Source organism: Felis catus, chromosome B2 (genome assembly GCF_018350175.1).
Source record: "Felis catus isolate Fca126 chromosome B2, F.catus_Fca126_mat1.0, whole genome shotgun sequence".
Classification (NCBI taxonomy): Eukaryota; Metazoa; Chordata; class Mammalia; order Carnivora; family Felidae; genus Felis; species Felis catus.
This window is the reverse complement of record NC_058372.1, coordinates 101,943,309-101,964,120: the sequence shown is the minus strand read 5'-3', so window position 1 is coordinate 101,964,120 and position 20,812 is coordinate 101,943,309. Positions and strand designations below refer to the sequence as shown.

The 20,812-nt window shown below is 41.8% G+C and overlaps 1 long non-coding RNA gene across 1 annotated transcript in view; it reads left to right on the top strand.

Annotated features, from left to right (window-relative positions):
- Positions 1-8,375: 8,375 nt before the first annotated feature.
- LOC102900933 overlaps positions 8,376-20,812 on the top strand; it is a 29,094-nt gene continuing 16,657 nt past the window's right edge. The window contains exon 1 of the long non-coding RNA XR_440343.5: positions 8,376-8,891. This is a non-coding gene — a long non-coding RNA (uncharacterized LOC102900933). The remainder of the gene's footprint in view (positions 8,892-20,812) is intronic.

Genomic DNA, 20,812 nt, shown 5'->3' with positions numbered 1-20,812 from the left:
GACAAAAACCCAGAAGGGGTGGGTTTTCAGAAACTGGGAGAGATACAGAAAATAGCCAACAGTGTTGGGTACTGAAATCTGCAAAGACAAGGACTAAATGTTCTTCTGGATGCCATTTCTGTCTTTTGCATGAGCCACTCCAATGAAGCCAAGGGTTCTGAAGTCGGTTTGCAGTGAGAGACAATAAGTATGGGAATAAAGAAATTGAACAGACTATGTATAGACCACTCTTTCTTAGCATGGCTGTAAGTGGATACAAATATGTGGCCATAGATGAATGAGACATAGAATCAGGGAGAGCTTCATCAAAAAAATATGGGTATCTTACAGCATGTTCATAAGCTTAGAGAAAAGAGTGGTAGAGAGTGAGAAACTGAAAGTATAGGAAGGAAAGGGAAAAAGAACAAGGTTTTTGAGGAATCAGAGGAGGGTAATATATAATATGATGTATATAACATGATTAGATTTCATCAGAAAAAGAAATTCATTCATTGGGATTGAAGGAAAGCAATAATATAGGAATGAATCAATGTATTGGGAGAAGGGAGGCCTGATGCTATGAGAGATGAGGCAAAATAGCTTCTATTTTCTCTGTGAATTAGAAGGTAAATCTCCGTTGTGAGTGAGAGGAGTATTGGTGGAGTTAGTTCCTAGAAGAGAGTGGAAACATTTTGGAAAGATCGCAGGGCAAAGTGGGAGAAGCAGGTGACTGGGGTTAAATGGAAAGATGGCAGAGCCTTGTTGTGACAGGAGACTGTGGTGCTGGGGTTCAAGGGGCGTCAGCAATCTGGACACAGTAGTCGGGGTTGGATGGTTGGATGAATTGAGGCTGGAGGTTTTACTGGGTGGCCATTTTGAACTAGAAAGAAGCTGATGGTGTCAACAGCATTAGGGTCTAAGAGGTGGACCTCCATAAGATCCAGACCGGCTAGAAAAGGAAACAAAAAGAAGTGACTGATAAATCGAGAGAAACTGGAGGGAAGGATGAGGCAACAAAGGTGAAGCAGGAGAATATTCATGGTGGGAAGAAGGGGAAGAGAAACGAGGGGTATGGAGAGGATTGTTGTCAGAGAGGAAGGTTTTGGAGATCGTGTTACAGAGTAGTGATGGAGAGGGAGGAGGTACACAAAAGCGGAGGAAAGGATTTTAGCTACATTGAGTTCACAATTCGAATTGGAGGCTAAATACAAAGACACATAAGAAATAGAATAAAGGTGACGTTTGCCAGTACTGAAACAGTGATATGCGCAATGCCTGCTCTGGAGGTTCAAATACGACATCATCATAAGGAAGAACTACCAATGGACTTCACGGTGGAGAAGAAATGCCACCTGTGTCTTGAGGGTGAACACAATCCAGAAAAACAGGAGTCAAGAAGGGATTTTAGGCAAACAGTAGGGTACCCTTGAATATAGAGGGAAATAAAATTATATTTGAATACAGCAGTTTGACTAGACAAGGACTTGTGGAGAGAAGGTTGCATAAAAGGGAAGTAACACTGGAAGGCTTAGGATGGCCTTCGATGTACGGCTAACGAGTTTTGATAATGTGATAGCATTCCTTAAAAATAAGTCAGGTAAATAGAATTTCTGACAAAATGAAAGCAGAAAATCATACCTAAAGGTTAGCTTTTCAACAGCCTTCTTCTTCACCTGATTCGTTAAATCAGGATCCATCTTTTCTGGAGATTGCTCGGAACCCTGACATTCTTCAGGGCCCAATGTTTCTGGGGCATGACCTTCTTTCGTCTCCTCCACCCTGCCCTCTGACTGCCAGATTTGCCACCTTCCAGCCAAATCATCTGATATTTCCCAGTGGAATCTCATCCCCACCCAGTGAAGCTCACCCCGGAAGTTAACAAGAGGGATCCTTTCGCAGCTCCGGCCCCGCGAGGTTGTGCATTTTAACTGTCAGCCTCTGGTGACAAGATGGTCACATTCCTCGTGTCCCCCAGGGAAGAGATTGCAACAGCGGAGCCTTCAAGATGCTCCCCCTCCTAAGATGAGTCAGACCGCATACAGAGAAAAATGGTGATGCAGGATGAAGGCCCTCAACTTCCGGTCCCTCACCCCAATTACATTTACCTTTGCAGCCACTCAGTGCTTCCCCCTCCCCTCTCAGGACAAGTGGTGGTCTTCTCTCTATTTAACTCCAAATCTGTTCCCTACACCCTCTTCACCCATTCTATACAGTTTTCTCAGAGACCTCACCCATTTATGATTTCCTCTAACGTATACTGTCCAGTCGTTATTTTAGTGCCTCTGTCCTCTTGGAAGATAAACATCTTCTATCATAAAACAGTACAATAAAATCACTGTGGCATAGCCTCCTTTCTCTTCCGGTGGCATTCATTCTTTCTCCTTTCCCTCTTGGTCTTGCTTCGTTGTCCACATTCTCTGCCTCTGCCTTTGATTCACTGTTCTAGACTCTAATCTTATTTATTTATTTGTTTAATGTTTATTTATTCTTGAGAGAGAGAGAGAGAGAAAGCAAGAGAGAGAGAGAGAGCACATGTGAGTGGGGGAGGGGTACAGAGAGAGGGGAAAACACAGAGTAGGAAGCAGGCTCCAGGCTCTGAGCTGTCAGCACAGAGCCTGACACAGGGCTCGAACCCAAGATCATGACCTGAGCCGAAGCTGGACGCTTAACTGATTGAGCCACCCGGGCACCCCTGGACTCTTAATCTAGCTGCTGTCCATATGCAGCACTGAAATTCTCTTCTGAAGTCACTAATGAACTCCTCGTTGCTATTTTAAAGGATCACTGTTCAGTCCTTGCTTCTCCCCCAGACTAACCCAATTTATTCTCCTCTGTAGGTGGATTTCCTCTACTCTTCCCCTGAATGTTGGCCTTCCTCAGAGTTCTGTTCTCAGGCTACCTCTGCGCTCCCTGGGCAACTTTCCAGATTGATCTCTTTCTCCCTCACATCTTCACCTGCCACCTGTACGCGGAGGTTTCCCGAATCTACATCTCCAGCCCTCAGCTGTCTTTCCAGTCCAGACTCACATCCCCTCACCCAGGGGAAACCTCTGTTGGAGGATCCACAAGCACCTCCAACTTAAGATGAAAAAATATGAGCTCAGCATCTAACCCTTCTCCCTACCTTCCCCACGTCTCTACGTCTTCCTGTTACATTTAGCAAAGCCGCCATCATTCATGTTGTTTCTCCAACGGAAAATTGCCAGTCATCCCTGATTCCTCCCTTGCATCCTCCACCCCTCCTTTTTTCCTCCTGGAAGACCCCCCCACCCCACCCCACCCTTTGTGGAGCCTTATCAGGGCTGTCTACGTGATACAGATAGTCTTCTAACCTTTTCCTTGACTTCAGTTTTCCTCACCTGCATTCATTCCCACAGTAACACTGGAGGGATGGTCCTGCCATGGTCTGCCTGTGCCTCTCTAGCTTTCAAGTAACATGCGGAAAAGTCTTTGCAAAGCAAGTAACGCCCTCCTTATCTGGCCCAGCCTTATTCCTTACCACCCGTTTCTCCTCTCTTCACATTTCCTCTCTCTGTAAGCCCTCCTATTTGCTTCCTCTCAAACCATTCAGAGCTGCCCGCCCCCGCACCAAACTTGCCGTACTTGTTTTTGCATTTGCACCCATGTTTCTCTCTGCCACCTACACCTGGTCTTTCTTGCCTGCCCTTTTACATCTCTGTCAACGCCTCTCCTGTCGTGAGACATGGAGCTGGCTGCCTGCCCTGTGCTCTAGCCCTCTGCACCTGCAAGGATCAGAGCTTCCGTCACGCATGGTATATCTTACACACTCAGTTCCCTCATTGGTATGGGAGCTCCAGCAGGTAGGGTCTGAGTCTGACTTGCCTCTCTATTCTCAGAATTAAGATGAGGGCAGCGCTGGGCATGTGCTCTATGAACATGGGAAAGAGGTGCATCTCTATCGTGGGTCCTGATAGGTGATTCATCTGGGCTGGAGGGACCCTGAGGTGCTTCTGAGCCCTCCTCTGATTTGGAGGGCCGTGACAACTCCGTGGTCTCAGGAAATGTACTCAAACAACTATTGTAGTATCAGCCATGGTTTACATGAGAAGATACTAAAAATCTCCCTGGTACCAAGTGATTCCTCTAGACATAGAAGAGGTTAAGTAAATATTTGATACATTAATGATTGAACCAATTGGTGACTCAAATATTAATTCTTTCTGTTCCAAAATAGCCCTGCCAAGGAGATTACCTTATTAAAGAATGAAATGTCACCTTTATTGTCTAGGGTAAAGGCGGAGTTGATTGTTTTCAAGTTCTTATAGCAAAGTCAGAATTTATTTGATGTTTGGAGATTATTCCCATTGAACCTGAAACAACTGTTTGTTTAAACAGTTTCTCAGGACACTTTACATACAGATCCTAAATGTAGCGTGTGTGGGGGTGGGGGTGGGGGTGGGGGTGGGGGATGGGGTGGGGGATGGGGGAGGTGCGGGTGTGTGCGCTTGCGCGCCCATGCACGTCTGCTGCTTGTTTGTTTTCTTAGGTTTGTGGAAAGGAAATACTGTATTTACATCGTGCTTCGGCTTTCTCAGCACTCCCTTCCTCTAGTCCCAGGAACGTGCATCACGCCGAACTTAACTATTTCTTGACAAACCCAGAGCATATGTTCGCACAGACAAGGAAGTCAGAATGACAACACTATTGAAGGTAAACACGTCTGCCCTGAGCTATTATTTCCTCAGAATTTGGGCGTCTTTTGTGGCTAATTTTGTCACATCTCCACGGTGGACTTGAAAACATTCAAATATTGGCTAAACTGATCTCAGAAAAATGCTCTGAGAAAAATTAGGGCAAAATCAGCTTATTGATCCATAAACTTAAGAATTTGATGAAATGTAGTGTAATGATCTATTCAAAAATTCATCACAAAAAGTGGAAGATGTGCTGGATATAATTGATTTTGCCATCACTTCTGGAGATTTATTGAAAACAATCAATGACTGAAGCTTTGTGAAGGATGCCTTCATTCATATTATGACTTGGATGTTATGTGAAAATTGAAAAGTTATGACTAGTTCTCTGAAACTGGCAGAGTAAAGAGAATGCATCTTGTATATATTATGAAAACCATAATTCTTGTCAAACGAAATGCATCTCTTCTGCATAAAACACTCAAGTGTGTTAGTGAATGCGGTGTTTCCTTTTTCCTCCCGTATTTTACTGTCAAGCAAAACTGACGATGTTTTGCGGGTACATATTCCAAATCAAGATCTCTCTTCGCATGTAGATATATAAGAGTTTTGATTAGTATTTGGTAATCCTGACCGAAAGAAAACTGCCATATCCAAGACTGAAGAGTAGGAGGAAGCAAAAACAAGGGGAATTCTAAAAATACAAATTCATGAGCCTTGGTCAGTACCATAGGCATGGACCTGGGTCTATATTGTTTTTTGAGTTCTCTAGGTAGTGCTGAAGCATGGCCAGGTTTGGGAAGCACTAGCAAGAACCCAGTTCTCTCCGCCTGGATTAATTTTCACATCTGTCAGAATGCTCTCCTGAACTAGATGTGGGTATGAAACAGTGTCTCTAGCTGGTGGCAAGGGAAAGGGAACAGGTGCTTGCCTCTTCTTTCCCTTCTGTGATCGCAAGTACGTCTATGGTAGGTACACTAGCTGGCCGCAACACCTCCCTTGCCCCGCTGGAATCATCAGTTGACAGAGCTGGTGGGAAACGCAGAGATTACTTGAGAGGAATTACATTTTGTAGTTGAGGACGCATTTATATAGATATTAAGTTACTTGGAAGATCACATAGATAGTTCCAGAAAGATTTGAGACGAGAACTCAGATCTTCTGAGACCACATGCTTTTCTAATTTTAAAAAAAGGAGGGGGAAAAAAAAGCTATTTACAATCAGACTTCAATCTAATTTCTCATCCTCATTTCCTATCACTTCACTCTCAACACTCTGTTCACTTTTTCTCAGAACTCTGGGTATTTCATAATACAGTAGACATCAGTTGTAACGCCAGCTCAGTGTCCCTTCTTCCTTATTTTGGTAAAAGTTCTTGACTTGTCATTGTGAAACCACTTCTCCATCATTCTCATCTGATTTGAGTGGGTTCACCCCAGCCCCTGGCTTGGGGAACAGGATATGACTTAAACCAGGGCAACTGCAGGCCGAGCGATTGGTTCAAGAAGGACAGGGATTCATCCAGGCCAACGAGAGTCAGTCAGATAAATTTTTTGGAAGCATTAGGAAAGAGCCGCTTTCTCCACTGTGGTCCTCATGAGCAGGAAGGAAACTATTGCAGCTGATGGCCTGATTTGACAGCAGTTAGGGAGTCCCTGCCTGAGAATAAGGTCAACACAAAAGTCATGTGGAAAAAGAGAGACTGATTCTTGGTGTTCCACCTAGAGTATATGGATCCAGTCACGCCATTTCCATATCGGTTCCTGGATTTTCCACTTATGCAGCCAATAAATCACCTTTCGGCTTCGGCCGGTTTGACTGGGTTTCTGTTACTGTGCAGCTATCCTACCATTTCCTTGTAATATCCATTTTCTATTTTTCCTCCTACAAAGCTATTTATTAGAGAAGGCATGAAAGTCAAGTTTAACTGTTAAAAATAAACAAGAAATGGCACGGAAGAGTGTCCTGCAGGTGTTCTATTCTCGGCACAAACCAACTGCCTGGTTAATGGCCTTGACTTGATGACCGTTGGGGCAAGCATGTGGGGAACTGATTTCATTACTTTTAGAACACTGGCCTAGGCCTATGAAATGTCATTGGACAAAGATTCATGCTTTTGTGGGGTTTATCTTTTTATGCAGGGAGAGAGAATTTTTTTAAAAAACATGAAAAACTAAACATGTAAATTATTCTGTGGCTAGTAAGTGATAAGTGTTGTGTTAAAAACATGACCAACAGCAAAGAAATCAGAGAAGGGGGTTCTTTTAGGGTTTTAGGACTTCCTTCCAGTGTAGGGGGAGATTCCCCCCAACAAAACACTAAGCAATTCTTGGACACCCCGCTGGTGTCAACTCAATTCTGATACTATTTACTAGGAGATAGCATCAGATTCCACAGGTTAAGGGTTCAGTATTGTAGGACTGCCTCATTCCCCAATCCCACCTCCCCACTTCAGAGACCAGGCACAAGCCCCAGGCTGTTACCTGCGAGCCTAGGCAACCAGCTATAGATTGGAGGTTCCAATGATCTCCTCCTTAGGTTCCTTTAATTTGCTAAAGCAACTCACTGGTCTCAGGGAAACACCTCTGTTTACCAGTTCATTAAAGGATACGATAAAGGATATGAATCAACAACCAGATGAAGAGATGTAGAGGGTGAGGGATGTGGAAAGGGCACAGAACTTTCCTGACCTCTCCAGGCACACCACTCTCCCTGGATCTGCAAGTGTTCACCAACCTGGAAGCTCTCCAAACTCTGTCCTTTTGGACTTTTATGGAAGCTTTGCCATATCGGCACAATTGATTAACTCATCAACGATTGGCTAGTTCATCCTGTAGCCCCTCTCCGGTTCTAGATTGGGGGTGAGGTTAGCGGAACTGAAAGTTCCAAACCTTTAAATCACACAGCTGGTTCTTCTGGAAGCCAGCCCCTACCCTTAGGTGGGGTCCAAAAGTCACCCCATTAGCATAATAAAGGACACCTTATTTGCTGTCATCACAGGAAATTCTAAGAGTTTTAGGAGCAGCGAGTGAAGAACTATGGACAAAGACCAAACACATCTAGTCAACCGAGTGACCAAAATGTATATTTCTTCTGAATCACAATATTGCATGGGTACTAGAAATGCTGGGGATGGGATTTAAAATTAAAATTTAAATTTAAAATAAAATTTCATTAGAAAAGTAATAACTAAGAAAAGAGAGTGGTGAGGGTGACCACGTGGGGAAAGAGTGTTTTAGGCTTTTAGAACAACCAGTGCCAAGGGCAAAAGGGAGCGGACAGGTGTCCCAGGAGCAGGAGGCCAGGTTAGCTGCTACAGAGCTAAGTCAGAAAGACCACAGAGGTTAGATCACATTCTATTTGTAGCCATCTGTGAGCATTTTGGCTTGTATTCAGTGAAATAGAGAGCAAATAGGGTTTGTTTTATTTTTCTCTATTCTAGCAGAGGAGTGACATCTAATTTTCAGTTTTAAAAAGTGCCTCTGGGTGCAATGGTGAGAATAATCAAGGGGATAAGGCGGGAAGCAGGGAGATGAGTTAGTAGGCTGTGGCAGATAGCGTCCACAGATGCTCAGCTCCACTCTCGGGCTTCTAAACTCTCCTCTGTGTACCATGAGTCTGGAAGCTTGCAGACCATTATTCCTAGGCTCTCTTGCCAGCTGGCTTTCACGTACAATCTGCCAATGGGAAGCATGGTGGGAGGAGGAGTGTAGGAGGAAGAGACAAGCCAGTTTTTCTGCTACTGATGACACTTCTAGTCGCATGGTGGTAGGGGCAGTGGGTGACTGGGCACCTGGAGAACAGAAAAGCCATGAACCGATGGGAAGATGGGTGCAAATGGGACACGTCTGGGGCAGAAGTAAGTGGATGAATAGGGAAGAGAGGAGGAGTTCAGTTTTGGATATAGGAAGTTTGAGATGCCTAGTAGCTATCCAAATGGGGAGACCAATAAGTGACTAGATAGTTTGGAGCTGGCTGTAGATATAAATCTGAAAGTTAGTGATGTCGTTTGAAAGCCATGAGATTAGGTGAGCTCACTGAGGAATAGAGAAAAAGAGGACCACCCCCGAATCCAGGCTGTCTGACATGAAAACTCAGGGAGGAGAAGAGAAACTGACAAAAACAGATTGAAAAAGAGGGATCAGTGTTGTAGGAGGAAGATCTCAGAGAAGAGACAGGGACCAACTTTGTCAGATGGGCTGCTGTGTCAAAACCGCATGGACGCTGAATGGACGGCTGACGTCAGCAACATAAAGGTAATTGGTGACCCTGACAAAAGTAGTTTTGATAGGGTGTGGGAGTGAAAATCCTGGCACTAGTTTATTCATTCACTTATTCATTTTAAAATACTCGTTGAGCACCTGCTTTGTGCCAATCACTGGGGATTTGAGGTCAATAAGGAAGACATTGCCCTTATCCTGTAGAAGTTTAGAGTATTCTACTGTAATGACAAGCTATAATTTCATGCAGAGATAAACTTCGAAACAGACTCTTATTATACGTGTGTGTGCGCATATACATACACACTTAAAAGACTAAAGACAACAAGAAAGATACAGGCTAAGGGAAGTTTACTGTGAGGGCCATCGCACCGCTGGAACAGGTACTGCCTCTGAGCTGGGACTTGCTAAATGCTGTTTATCTTGTGAGTTGAAGCATCTGGCCTCTTTAAAAAGGGATTATCGACTCTCTTTTTGTTTTTATTTGGGAAAGTATTTGACCAGGTGCCATAATTTGATTTTAATCTGATTTTGTCTCTGTAAGACTCAGATAGTTTAATTACTGGTTTGATCCGGCACCTAGAATATGAATTGCTGGAAAAATAACACGTTGCATTCGTATCGTCAGGTTTGTTTTCACGGATTCTCTCTCCTGAATACAAGTGGTTATTCATAACTCTTCAAGGACTAGGATTTGCAAAACAGTATTTTGATCATCTAAATATCATCTGATAGAACATGTAAAGCAATCTCTGAAACCCTAAAATTTTCTGGAATAAGTTTGCCATCAGGTCCTGTGCAAATGAAAAGAATTGAAACTGAAACAGAACTTAAATTATAGATGCTCTAATGTGTGTTTCATTATGAGTCCTAAATATTATTCTTCTGTAATTCTTTTGAGCAAAGTAATCACTAGTAAGACAATAAAAATGTCAGTATATCTTGGAAGTTATTTCTTTATAAAACAAGAGACCTCTTGTTTTACGGAGAAGCTTTACTCTTCCAAATATAAAGTGCATCAGTATTTTGAGTTTTCTGTTTGAATTCTATACAGTATTAATAACCTAAATACGAGTGCTTTTGGGCCATGACAAAGTCACTCTGTGATAAAGCATGTGCATTTTGTTAATTCAGACCACGAGATTGTCCTGCAAAGAATTTCCTTTCACAAGTATTGATATGACCCATTTTGAACTAATCCTAGGAATATTATTAATAAGTAGCTGGATATAACTTACCCCCACATTCAGAAATTTGAAATGTAAATGATTTGCATGCCAAACATGGGCATTTCAAGAAAGAGATTCTCTCACTGGGAACTTTCATCAGAAAATGGGTGAATAAATGAGAAACTATAGTACAATGCTAACAAAAACAAGAAAGAAAGAAAGAAAGAAAGAAAGAAAGAAAGAAAGAAAGAAAGAAAGGAAGGAAAAGAAAGCGGTTAAATATTTTGATTTTGACAGAAAGCCCTGATGATCTTCATGGCCTGGTTTTGGCTCAGAGGACTTGAAATAATCAACCAAGCCCCGCCCCCCCACCCCCACCCCGCAAGGTGTTTGCCATGTTTTCTTAGATTTCAGTAATGGAAGGCTATGGGATTAGTGGTTAAAATGAAAACTTCTTCGTGTTTTGTTTTCAGTTCTGTTGACTTTTCCTCAGGGATTTTTTTTTTTATCTCCTCTATTCTTGAAATGAAGATGAAAAGTTGTTTCCAGGAGTGTTAGGCATAATTTGAGTTCATTTCTCGCCCTACATGCAATTTCAATCTAGATAGTTTATTAGCTAATGAGACATAATGCGATTCCATTTGTCAAGATTAGATTTGTGGGGAAGAATCACAGAAATATCCTCCCCTTTTACCCTTTGCATCAAAGTGATTATTAATTCACACTTGGCAGGGTGTTCTGCAAGGTCAGAAGCTTAGCAGAGCAGACTGGGAAAATGGCTCTGAGCTCGCTTGTTCACTTAGCTGACAAGATGGATGTAAATCAGGACTTGAAGAGGACTTTCTATTATTTAAATGGGAGAGAGTAATTTTCACTGGTTGGGTCTGACTGCTTAGGAAGCATAACACATTCCTTTTTGATTAAAAAAAAAAACTCTGTGAGGGCAGTTTCCAAATTTTATTTCTCAGAATCAAGGGTCTCCTGTGTAGTGAGATGCGGAGGGAAAAGAGGAGACTCGGATGCCAATTCTGGCCCCTCACTTCCAACTGCTAATTGAAGCAGTTCTCCCTTCACTTTTTTTTTTAAATGTTTATTTTTGAGAGAGAGAGAGACAGAATGTGATCAGGGGAGGGGCAGAGAGAGAGGGAGACACAGAATCTGAAGCAGGCTCCAGGCTCCGAGCTGTCAGCACAGAGCCCGACGTGGGGCTGGAACTCAGGAGCTGTGAGATCATGACCTGAGCCGAAGTCGGACCCTCTACCGACTGAGCCACTCCCCTCAGCTCTTCTAAATAGTACTATGTTCCATTTGAAAACAGTACTACGGAATAGATTAGCTGTTTTAAAAATTATTTGGACACCTGGAGAGGGAGGTCTGGTTAAATGAAGAGAACAGCATAATGAGGAGTGGGGCTCTAAACCCAGATGTAGTAGGGCCTGCTAATTGTTCCCTCAAATTCATCCTCCCTTTTTTCTTTTTAATAATAAAGCCCTGAACTTCCTGCTCTCCTCTACAATCGTGTAGCTGGTACAAGACCACCCAGCTAGAAGCTATATTTCCCAGCTTTATTTGAGCTAGCCCTGAGTCACATGACTAAGTCCAGAGCAATAAAGTATGAGCAGAAGTGATGTATGTACATTTTGTGTCACTTCTTTGGAAAAAAGAAGCTTATTGCCCTCTACTTTCTTTTGCCCCCTTTCCAGTGACTGGAACAGCCTCCTTAATCTCTAACATAGAAGCTATGCAGTGACGATATCAGACCGATCCCACCAGACCTTAACTGCTATTGAGCTATGACATGGGTGAAAAAAAAATTCCATGTAGTTGAGCCCCTACATTTTGAGTTTGTGTTTGTTTGTTTGTTTGTTTGTTTTAATAGTAGCTCAGCCTTGACCCAGAGTGATTCAACAAAGGTCATGCAAAGAGTTGTGAGGTCAGTCTCATTAGAAAGGCTGACTTTCAAGAACTTAATCTTCAATGTAATTGAGTTTAATGTCATGTTTACTATGAAATAACATGGTATAGGAGGATATCACTCCAATCACTGCTGGATAGGCCGAAAGAGGTAGATTCCAGTCATTGTTGTCCTTATTATTTGAGACAGCACAGAAGAAAAACAGGATTAAAGGCATGGGCACGTCTAAACAAACAAACACGGGCAGAAATTAAGAAGTGGGAGGTGATATTGCGACACGAATGGCTGGCAGTTAGTGCCTACTCAGAGGAAAGCATGAAGTGAAGAGAAATTCAGGCAAAGTGGCAGCTAGGGGAAGTGTTCTCATTATTTATTAAGTACTTCTGTTGTATTTTTCCCTGTAAGAAGCTTCTGAGACTTAACAAAATAAGTTATCTTACTCACACTCTGGTGTTTTACATTTGCTATTCCTTCACAGGCATCATACTATGGTCTCTTATCCAAGGGTTTCTCAATGCTCATGATACACCATTCCTCCTACGTCCTGCCGTTGCCCCAAGCTGAACACATTGGAACTTGAACTCCCTTTCTTCTCATAGAGATTGCTTCCCTTTCTACTGTTAGCTTGTCAATTTTTTTTTTTTTTTTTTTTTGCCATTTCTCTCTAAGATTTTCTTTGGCTTTTCTTCCTTCATTTGTTTAGCCAATGTCAACCTGTCTTTCTTTTCTTCCTTTAGACTAGTTTTTAGACTCATCAATTGCTCTCTGTTCTCACACCCACCACTGGGTTTCAGACCAGAACACGTCAAACCTTGGATATAGCCCACAATCTTCTACTGGGTCTCATTGATTTAGTCATAACTAATTTCTGTTGATTCTTCCGTGTCAAGATCTGAGGAATTGCTCTAAAAGGTGCTTTTAGCATTTCACTTCCTTCCTCAAGAACCCGGAAGGGTTGACTGCATTTGCCTGTTGCCAATAACCCCTGGCTACCTTCTTGCTAGGCCTTCCATAAAATGACCGTGGTAAAATCATTCTGGGGTAGTAGCTAAGAGCACAGGTTTCGGTGTCCTTATGAACCGGCTTCAAATTCTAGCTTCACTACTTATAGACTCTGTGGTTTGGCCTCAGTGGATTAAGCCTCAATTGACTAACTGTAACTGATGGTAATACCTCCTGGTAAGGCTTTTTGAGGTGTCTAAGATCGCTGTAAGACGTGTGGAATAGCATACAACACACAGTGGGCTTTTGATTCATTTATTTATTTTTATTGTCTGGTCATGCTCCCTCTGCCCCTGTCCTCTGTGTTATAGTCCTTGCTTTCACGCATAGTATCTGCTCTCTCTTTTTATTTTTCATTATTTTCTATTTTTTAAAATGCTTTATTTATTTTTGAGAGACAGAGAGTGATCCGGAGAACGGCAGAGAGAGAGGGAGACACAGAACCCAAAGTAGGCTCCAGGCTCTGAGCTGTCAGCACAGATCTTGATACGGGGCTCGAACCCATGGACAGTGAGATCATGACCTGAGCCGAAGCCGGACACGTAACTGACTGAGCCACCCAGGTAGCCCAGCATCTGCTCTCTTACTTCCTTGGCACTTCAGTGCCTCCGCTTATATTCCCAGTGGAAGTCATACAGTGTTTCCTCATACAGTCTTCTCTGAATTCCCGTTGTTTCTCTCTTTGCCCAATGTTTTCATTTATTTTTTTCAGCTGCAGACGAAGTGCATCCTGAGGGACAGGAATCATTAATGGGCTTTTTTTCTACTCTCTTCAGCCTCTGGCTACTGTTGGTCACATATCATCTGCTCAACATCTAGTAACGAAGGTATTGAGATAGATGAATTCACAAATATCATAATACAACAAACTCTTCAAAATTACTATACTAGGAAAAATTGTGGAGGGAACACATGTCCTAAAGTCGCCTTGATGTTGTTGTGATCCCACTGTGCCCTTTCTTTATACTATTTCCCGTGTGACATGACTGAACTTGAGAATAATTCATAAGATGGTGAAGAAGCTATGGGGAGGCTCTTAGGTGAAGGTGACTGAGAGAGGATGTTGAACCTGGGAGTTGAAGGGAGAAAGGGGCAAAGGGCAAAAGAAAAGATACTAAATTGAGAGAAAGAAATGAAGGTAACATAAGTAAGAATAACATAGGAGACTAATTCACCATTATGCCTAACCATTGATATCAGCGGTATCATCAGACTCCAATCATAAACTTGAAAAATAGGCATTAACAAGCCCTGTATAAGTAAAATCTAAGGCACTTACGAAAATCTGTGTTAAATCTAAAAGCTTGCATTATGAATGAAAGTTTATTGGCCACCATTGTCCCAGACACATCATGCTCCCGGGAGTCTTAGAAAAATCTCCTGATCCCAGTCCAAAGCTGAGGTTCTCTAGGATACCCAGAGCCCTGCAGGTCTGTGAGGGCTGGATGACTTTTGAGCCCCCTCATCCTAGGGCTCCAGGGTAGACTGGCATCAGTTTATCAGAGTTCCCAGCTTTGGTAGACTCTGGGCTTTGCCTCCTCCCTCTCAGTCTCTAAGGCTACCAAAAGTTCAGCTGATTTTGCTGTTTTATTTTTTTCTAGCTCGGCAGATGACTTTGGCGCAAAAGTGGCTTTACATCTTGGCTTTCCTTCTCAGGGATCTTGTCTTTTAGATTTTGGTCCAGTAATTCCTCAGCATCTTATTATCTCTTTGATGTTTTTAAGAAGCAATTATTGTTTTTATTATTATCATAAATATTTTGTTCAGCAAGTTTCATTTGTTCTCCATAAAAGTGTAGGTCTGAATTATTTCAATTGTAATTATTAGAAGGAAGCTTGTCATTGCATTTTATAGTTGCAGAAATTGACGTGTAAAGAGAGTTACCCATCCAGTAGAACCAGAATTTCAGTCCAGTTTGTTCTCATCTTAAACCTCTTGCTCATTTTGCGCTGTCACGTAGACTGACAAGTGAATTTGGTAAAATTTGGCTATAAGTCTAATGTATTGGGTAGAAGTTACAGGAATCAGCTATCTGCCTTCATCTCACTTTTAGCCTTGGTTTGCAACATGCCCTCCTCCAACAATATTAGTTATTAAAAAGATAAAAGAAAAAAAGATTGATAAAGCCTGCTGGCTGTTGCTAACTCTACACATTGTGCCTCAAAGCAAGCTGGGGTATTTTCTTTTTTATCATGCACCCAGGTGGCAAAATGATGGAATCTATCTCCAAAGGGCTTAAAGCGCTTAACCAACGTGATCTCATTAATCCTCACAACACGATCTTAATGTTTCTGTTTTATAATGGGTGCAATTTACCAGTAGGAAGTAATTAACTTGACTCAAATCTTGATTTTAAAAACTCTTCTTTTTGGAGCTCTTGATTGTTATACACATGTCTGGGGCTGCCTCTCCATATTAACTACAGTGTGGTTTATTTAGAGTGACATTCACCAGTAAGACTTTAGGGGAACACTTCGTAAAACCCAAGGTAAATGATGTTAAAGGGATGGAGTTAAAAGGATGTGTTAAAAGGATGGTGTTCGGGTGGTACTTCTAGGTTTGGGATAGAAATTTCTTCTAGTCTGATACAAAAGGAAACAAAGAATTGGAGGCAACTCACCCATATATCAGGCCAACACCACAACATTACCTTTCGCTAAATGTAGAAAATCGTCATTAAAGGGCTTCTGCTTCAACTATATGGACAACTAGGACTATACGGTCCTAATTCTGTGCTAGAACAAATGGTAAACTATTATACACTTGTGTGCATGATGCTTGCAAACAGAAGAATTAGACACTTCAATATTGTGTCTTATAACCATACCGAGGAGACTAGAAGCGCAATCAAAGATTGACAGAGTTCACTCGAGGGCAGAAAGTTTTTCGCACTCCTGAAAAAGGTCAATGAAAATATTTTCAGCCAAGTTTAAAAATCACACACCCTCTTGTTTAAAGCTTGCTTACGTGCCTCGTATCTACACACCAGAAATGATGCATACCGGAATCAGAACTTTATCCTCGACCCCCCCTGAACTTTGGACAGGAAAGGTCACGTATCCAAAGCACGCAGAAGCAGGAAGCTCAGATTGCCTTTTTGCCACATCCCGGTAGTTGCAGAGAGAAGTTTTTGTTAGGAGAGCTGTAAGGTCACAATGGGGCAGCACTTGAACTTTGTCATGCTTATGCAGCAAGAAAAAATGACTGCTGGTCTGATTGGGGGCACCTCTAACAAAGGTGACCCGAGTTAAATATAAGGAACACATGAAACACATCAGCCAGACATTTTCTATAGCCAGAGTCCACGACGATCATGTGCTCGTCAGTATTTGTGGGCCTGATAGCTTATGCTAGAGCAAAACCTCACGGTGAGATGGGGATTTAAATAGCTGATTATGGGGATTCATGGTTAGACTGCCATTTTATCAGGCAATGATGCCTTTTGTTTCTGTCGTCAGGGTTATGAGATGTTTCTATTCCTCAGAAAAAGCTATTTTGCTACAGGACATTTCCGGGTTCAGATAATGGCCTCTCCAAGAAGCACACGGAGAGAAAAGATGACTTCATGTCAAGACGAGGCTTTGGGAATAAGCTGAAGTCACTGCATGTTTGCATATTAATGAGGGGGAGCAGGTGAACATTAACAAATGGAAGCACAGAGGGTGGCTGGTGAAATCGCTAGGGGCTGTGCAGGCCCCAAACGATTTGCTATTAAGTACAAGCTAATGGAGTGATGCTTTAGATTCTACCAGCATAAATGATCCATAGGAAGCGAAGAGCTAGGAGTACTCATTTTCTTTCCTCTTTATAGTATAATATTTCAGCTGGCATTATGATAGTAATCAGTGATGGGGTTATTAAATAGAAGTAGGGCTAATTTCAGCATAAAGCAGAACAGTAAGAAGTTGCTAAAATGCTAAGAACTGTTTTGATTTTAATGTCGTTCTGTGTCAGAATAGCGTCACGAAGAGCACAGAGTTAAAACAGGCTATGGGGTCAAACAGCCTGGGTTCAAGTCGGTCTCTACTACATCCCAGCTCCGGGACTACCCGGAAGTTACTCACTTGCCCTCTCTGCAGCTCAGTTTTCTGTAAAGTGGGGGGTAATACAGTATTCTTGTCATTGTTATAGTATAATCTTAAGTAGGTAATTTTGTACTGTAAGCAATATAAAAATCTGTGTTAAAAAAATGAACTTCTGGCAGGGCGCCTGGATGGCTCAGTCGGTTACGCCTTGGACTCTTGACCTGGGCTCAGGTCGTGATCTCATGGTTTGTGAGTTCGAGCCCCAAGTCGGGCTCTGTGCTGACTCCACGCGGAGCTTACTTGGGATTCTCTCTCTCCCTCTCTCTGCCCTTCCCCCGTCTCTCTTTCTCAAAATCCATAAAATCAACAAGTCAATACATAAGCATTTTTTTAAAAAGGAATTTTTACCAAGAGACTTCTAGTTTCTATCTTTTAAGAAGCAGTTTTCTGGCACATTTAAAATAATCTCTGATATATGCAAATCTTGACTCAGGCACATTCCAGGAAGCCTGGTGTCTGGCTTTTGTCCTCTCTCTTGTCCTATCCAAAAGCCTTAGCTCAGAGCTGGGAGTCCCTAACAGGAGACCCAGTCACTGCGACAGAAAGGTGAGCTTTGGAAAGGGAAGTTGTTTAGTTCGTTTCTGTTGGCTCCTGGGAAGCCCACATGGGAACAGAGTTACTCCACAGGAGGTGCAGATGAACCTATAAGGTAGACGTGGGTAGGCATTTGGGAACTTGAGTAGCGCCTGGAGAAATTTAACCAATCTCCTATTCTCTGATATAAAAGTGATGTGGCTATATTATAGGGTAGAATTCAAAATTCACCTAAAGACTTTAAAGTAATCAGGTGTTTGAGGTGGGCATAATATGAAATGTAAAATGTAGAAGTATTCCTCCTTGACATTAAGGTACTGCAAAGAAATTACAGAGAAAGACAGTTGGCTCTGTATTCCCAAGATCAGCTGCACCCCCACTCCACAATATAAGACTAATCTTAGCTTGATCAGCCTCTTGGGAGAGTCACCTTAAGCAACTAGTCTTTGACTACTTTTCCATAGGAAAAGTAAGTTTTTGCTTTTTACCAATCGTGTTTTTAAAGCTAACCTGGTCAACTGAATTGTTATTAATTACTGGTGTTATGTTTGTTAACTTAGTGGTTATAACATTACATATATAGTTTTCTCATTCTCTTCCCCCTCCTCCTCCTCCTTTTTCATAACTAACCCAAGAATTAACATTATCTTGGTATTTATGGGAAACATAATTTGCCAACTAAGGCTATATTAGGCAGCTTTTGCCTTTGAACATACAATTCATGAATTTTAGACAAATAGATATATTAAAGAAGAAAATTTCCTATTTGAAAAGCTACACAATTTTAATTAGACTCAACAATAGTTTTCTTAAGTTTAATTTTTTTTTTTGAGGTAGAAAAAGAAAATAAAAACTGGCAAGTAAGTCAAACCCTTTGACTTGACACCTTGGATTATATTTGTGCAACGTGAAATTTTTATCACATTTGACCCATTACTTTATTGAGCTATTTTTAAACAACTAGGAGCCTTGAGTTTTAAATCCATATAAAAAATTTTTATTTTAATGAATATAAATGGACTAAAGCAGGGATTAGCAAACTATAGCCTTTAGGCCAAATGTGGCTTGTTTGAGTACAGTATAAGAGTTAAAAATGGCTTTTAAATTTTAAAGTGTTGTAAGAAAAACAAAGGACAGTATGCTACAGACACTGGATGTGGTCGACAAAGCCCAGAGTATTTATTATCTGGCTTTTTACAAAAGTTTGCTGACCCCCAGTCTAAAGGATTACATGATATATTGTTTCTAACTCCTATTAATGCTGTCCTAGTCCTTTCCAGGACTCACTGTTGTTTGATTGTCCAGCCTCTTCAAGGAGTATGGCTAGAGTTAACACACATGGAATCTGAGTTCCCATAGAAAAAGCTGTGACTTTTCCTGATTATTTCGTAGCTAAATACAGTAACACCGTAAATTCAATTCCTGACCTTTACGCTAACTGGAATTAACCTTCCCTGGTCTTAAGTAGAATCTTGTTTTCTGGCCGCAATTATTCAAGAATAATTCTCATTAGTAGGTGGTAAAGGACAGCAACAAGACTGAAGTTCGGAATACTAACAAGTCTTCAAATTATATAAACACAGGGTGTAAAAAAAAATCCTCTTTTTAGGGAGAAGGAAGACAGAAACTCAGGGGTTAACCAGGTAAAGAAAAAGTGTTTTTGCTTTTAAAATGGAGGTAAAGAAAGTCAATCCAACGTTTGGGGAAATTGTAAACTGCTACTTGTATTGCTTTCTTCTTAAGTGGAAATATACATGTGAAAAACACCATTCTCTTCCTTCAGGAAAACAGAAAACCAATTCTCAATTATGCTCTCTCTCTCTCTCTTTTTTGTGACCAGTGGTGATTTACCCCTCACAGTCCAGTACATGGGTTCCTGCTGACATTCTGGCCCCAGATATCTGACCTTAGTTTGTACCATTTCATGCATAGAATTCCTTCCATTAACTGAAAAAAGGCAAACAATCCAGTGCAGATCAAAAGCAGTAACTAAAGAGAATACGATCTAGAGCAAGGAGATTTTGACACAAATAATAATAATAATAATAAAAGGGTCATCTGACATCTCAGAGCCTGGAGCCTGCTTCAGATTCTGTGTCTCCCTCTCTCTCTGCCCCTCTCCCACTCATGCTCTGTCTCTCTCTGTCTCAGAAATAAATAAACATTAAAAAAATTTTTTTAATAAAAATTAAAAAAAAATAATAAAAACCCTGCTTAACTTCAGTTATCCCAGCGTTCTCTAAATCTATTTAAATACCAAAGTCCCTTTTAAAAAAAATAAATGAATTAATTAAAAAAAAAATAAATACCAAAGTTCCCCTCTGCAAGTACCTCAGATATCATCTTGCAGAAGTGGAGCTCTACAGAAGACATTTTAGAAAACGCTGGCCTAGTGGGATATCTGTGGAGTCCTCAGACAGAACTGAGCTTCATCCTAGAACTGCCTCCTTACTTGTCATATGACCTGAGGGTGCTTTCAAGCTTCACTGAAGCTCTTTTTGATTTCTCTGTAACACGGTTGGTTACTATACAGAGATGCCTTAGGGTGACCCTTGGTGATCTACGCCCTCGTATGATCTCCTCCTCTTGAATGTGACCGGCGTCTAACCAATAGAAAATGGCAAAGGTGATGGGTTGTTGCTCTCCTGATTCTGTTTCCTCATGCGCGGACACATCCTTTGTCTTCGCAGACCGGAGAGAGACTCTTCCGCTGACCTTGAAGGAGTAAGCTGCTACCACGTGAACAGTTGAGAGACGACTGTGTGGTTTGGCACAGTGGGCAGCTTAAAGGATCTGAGGCCTCAGTGATAAAGCAGCAAGAACATGAATCCTGCCAGTACTTTGGCGTTCCTGGGCACTCTGGCCAACTGCAGGCCCTCGTTCATGGGGGCCCACCTGGTTCACACCGACCTCACAGACAAGCAGGGCAGGCTGGCAGATTTTGAAGGAAGGGCATGCTCTGTTTTTTCTCCTAAGCTCACCGACAGAACACTCCTTCTTCCTCCCAAGCAGGGGCCTGAACAGGGCCAGAATTGGGGGGAAGCCAGCGCAGGGTCAGAGTCTGTCTTGATGTAAGTAAGATTTTGATATTTTGTTCAGTATAGGGTTACCTTTTTTTACATTCATTTCAATTTTTTTTTAAAAGATGTCGCATTAAAACTTTTTTGTTTTAATTGAGTGTTTTGGGCACCTTCCTAGATTTTGTACCTGAGGTGAGTGAGTCACTAGCATCACCCTAGTCCCAGCCCTGAA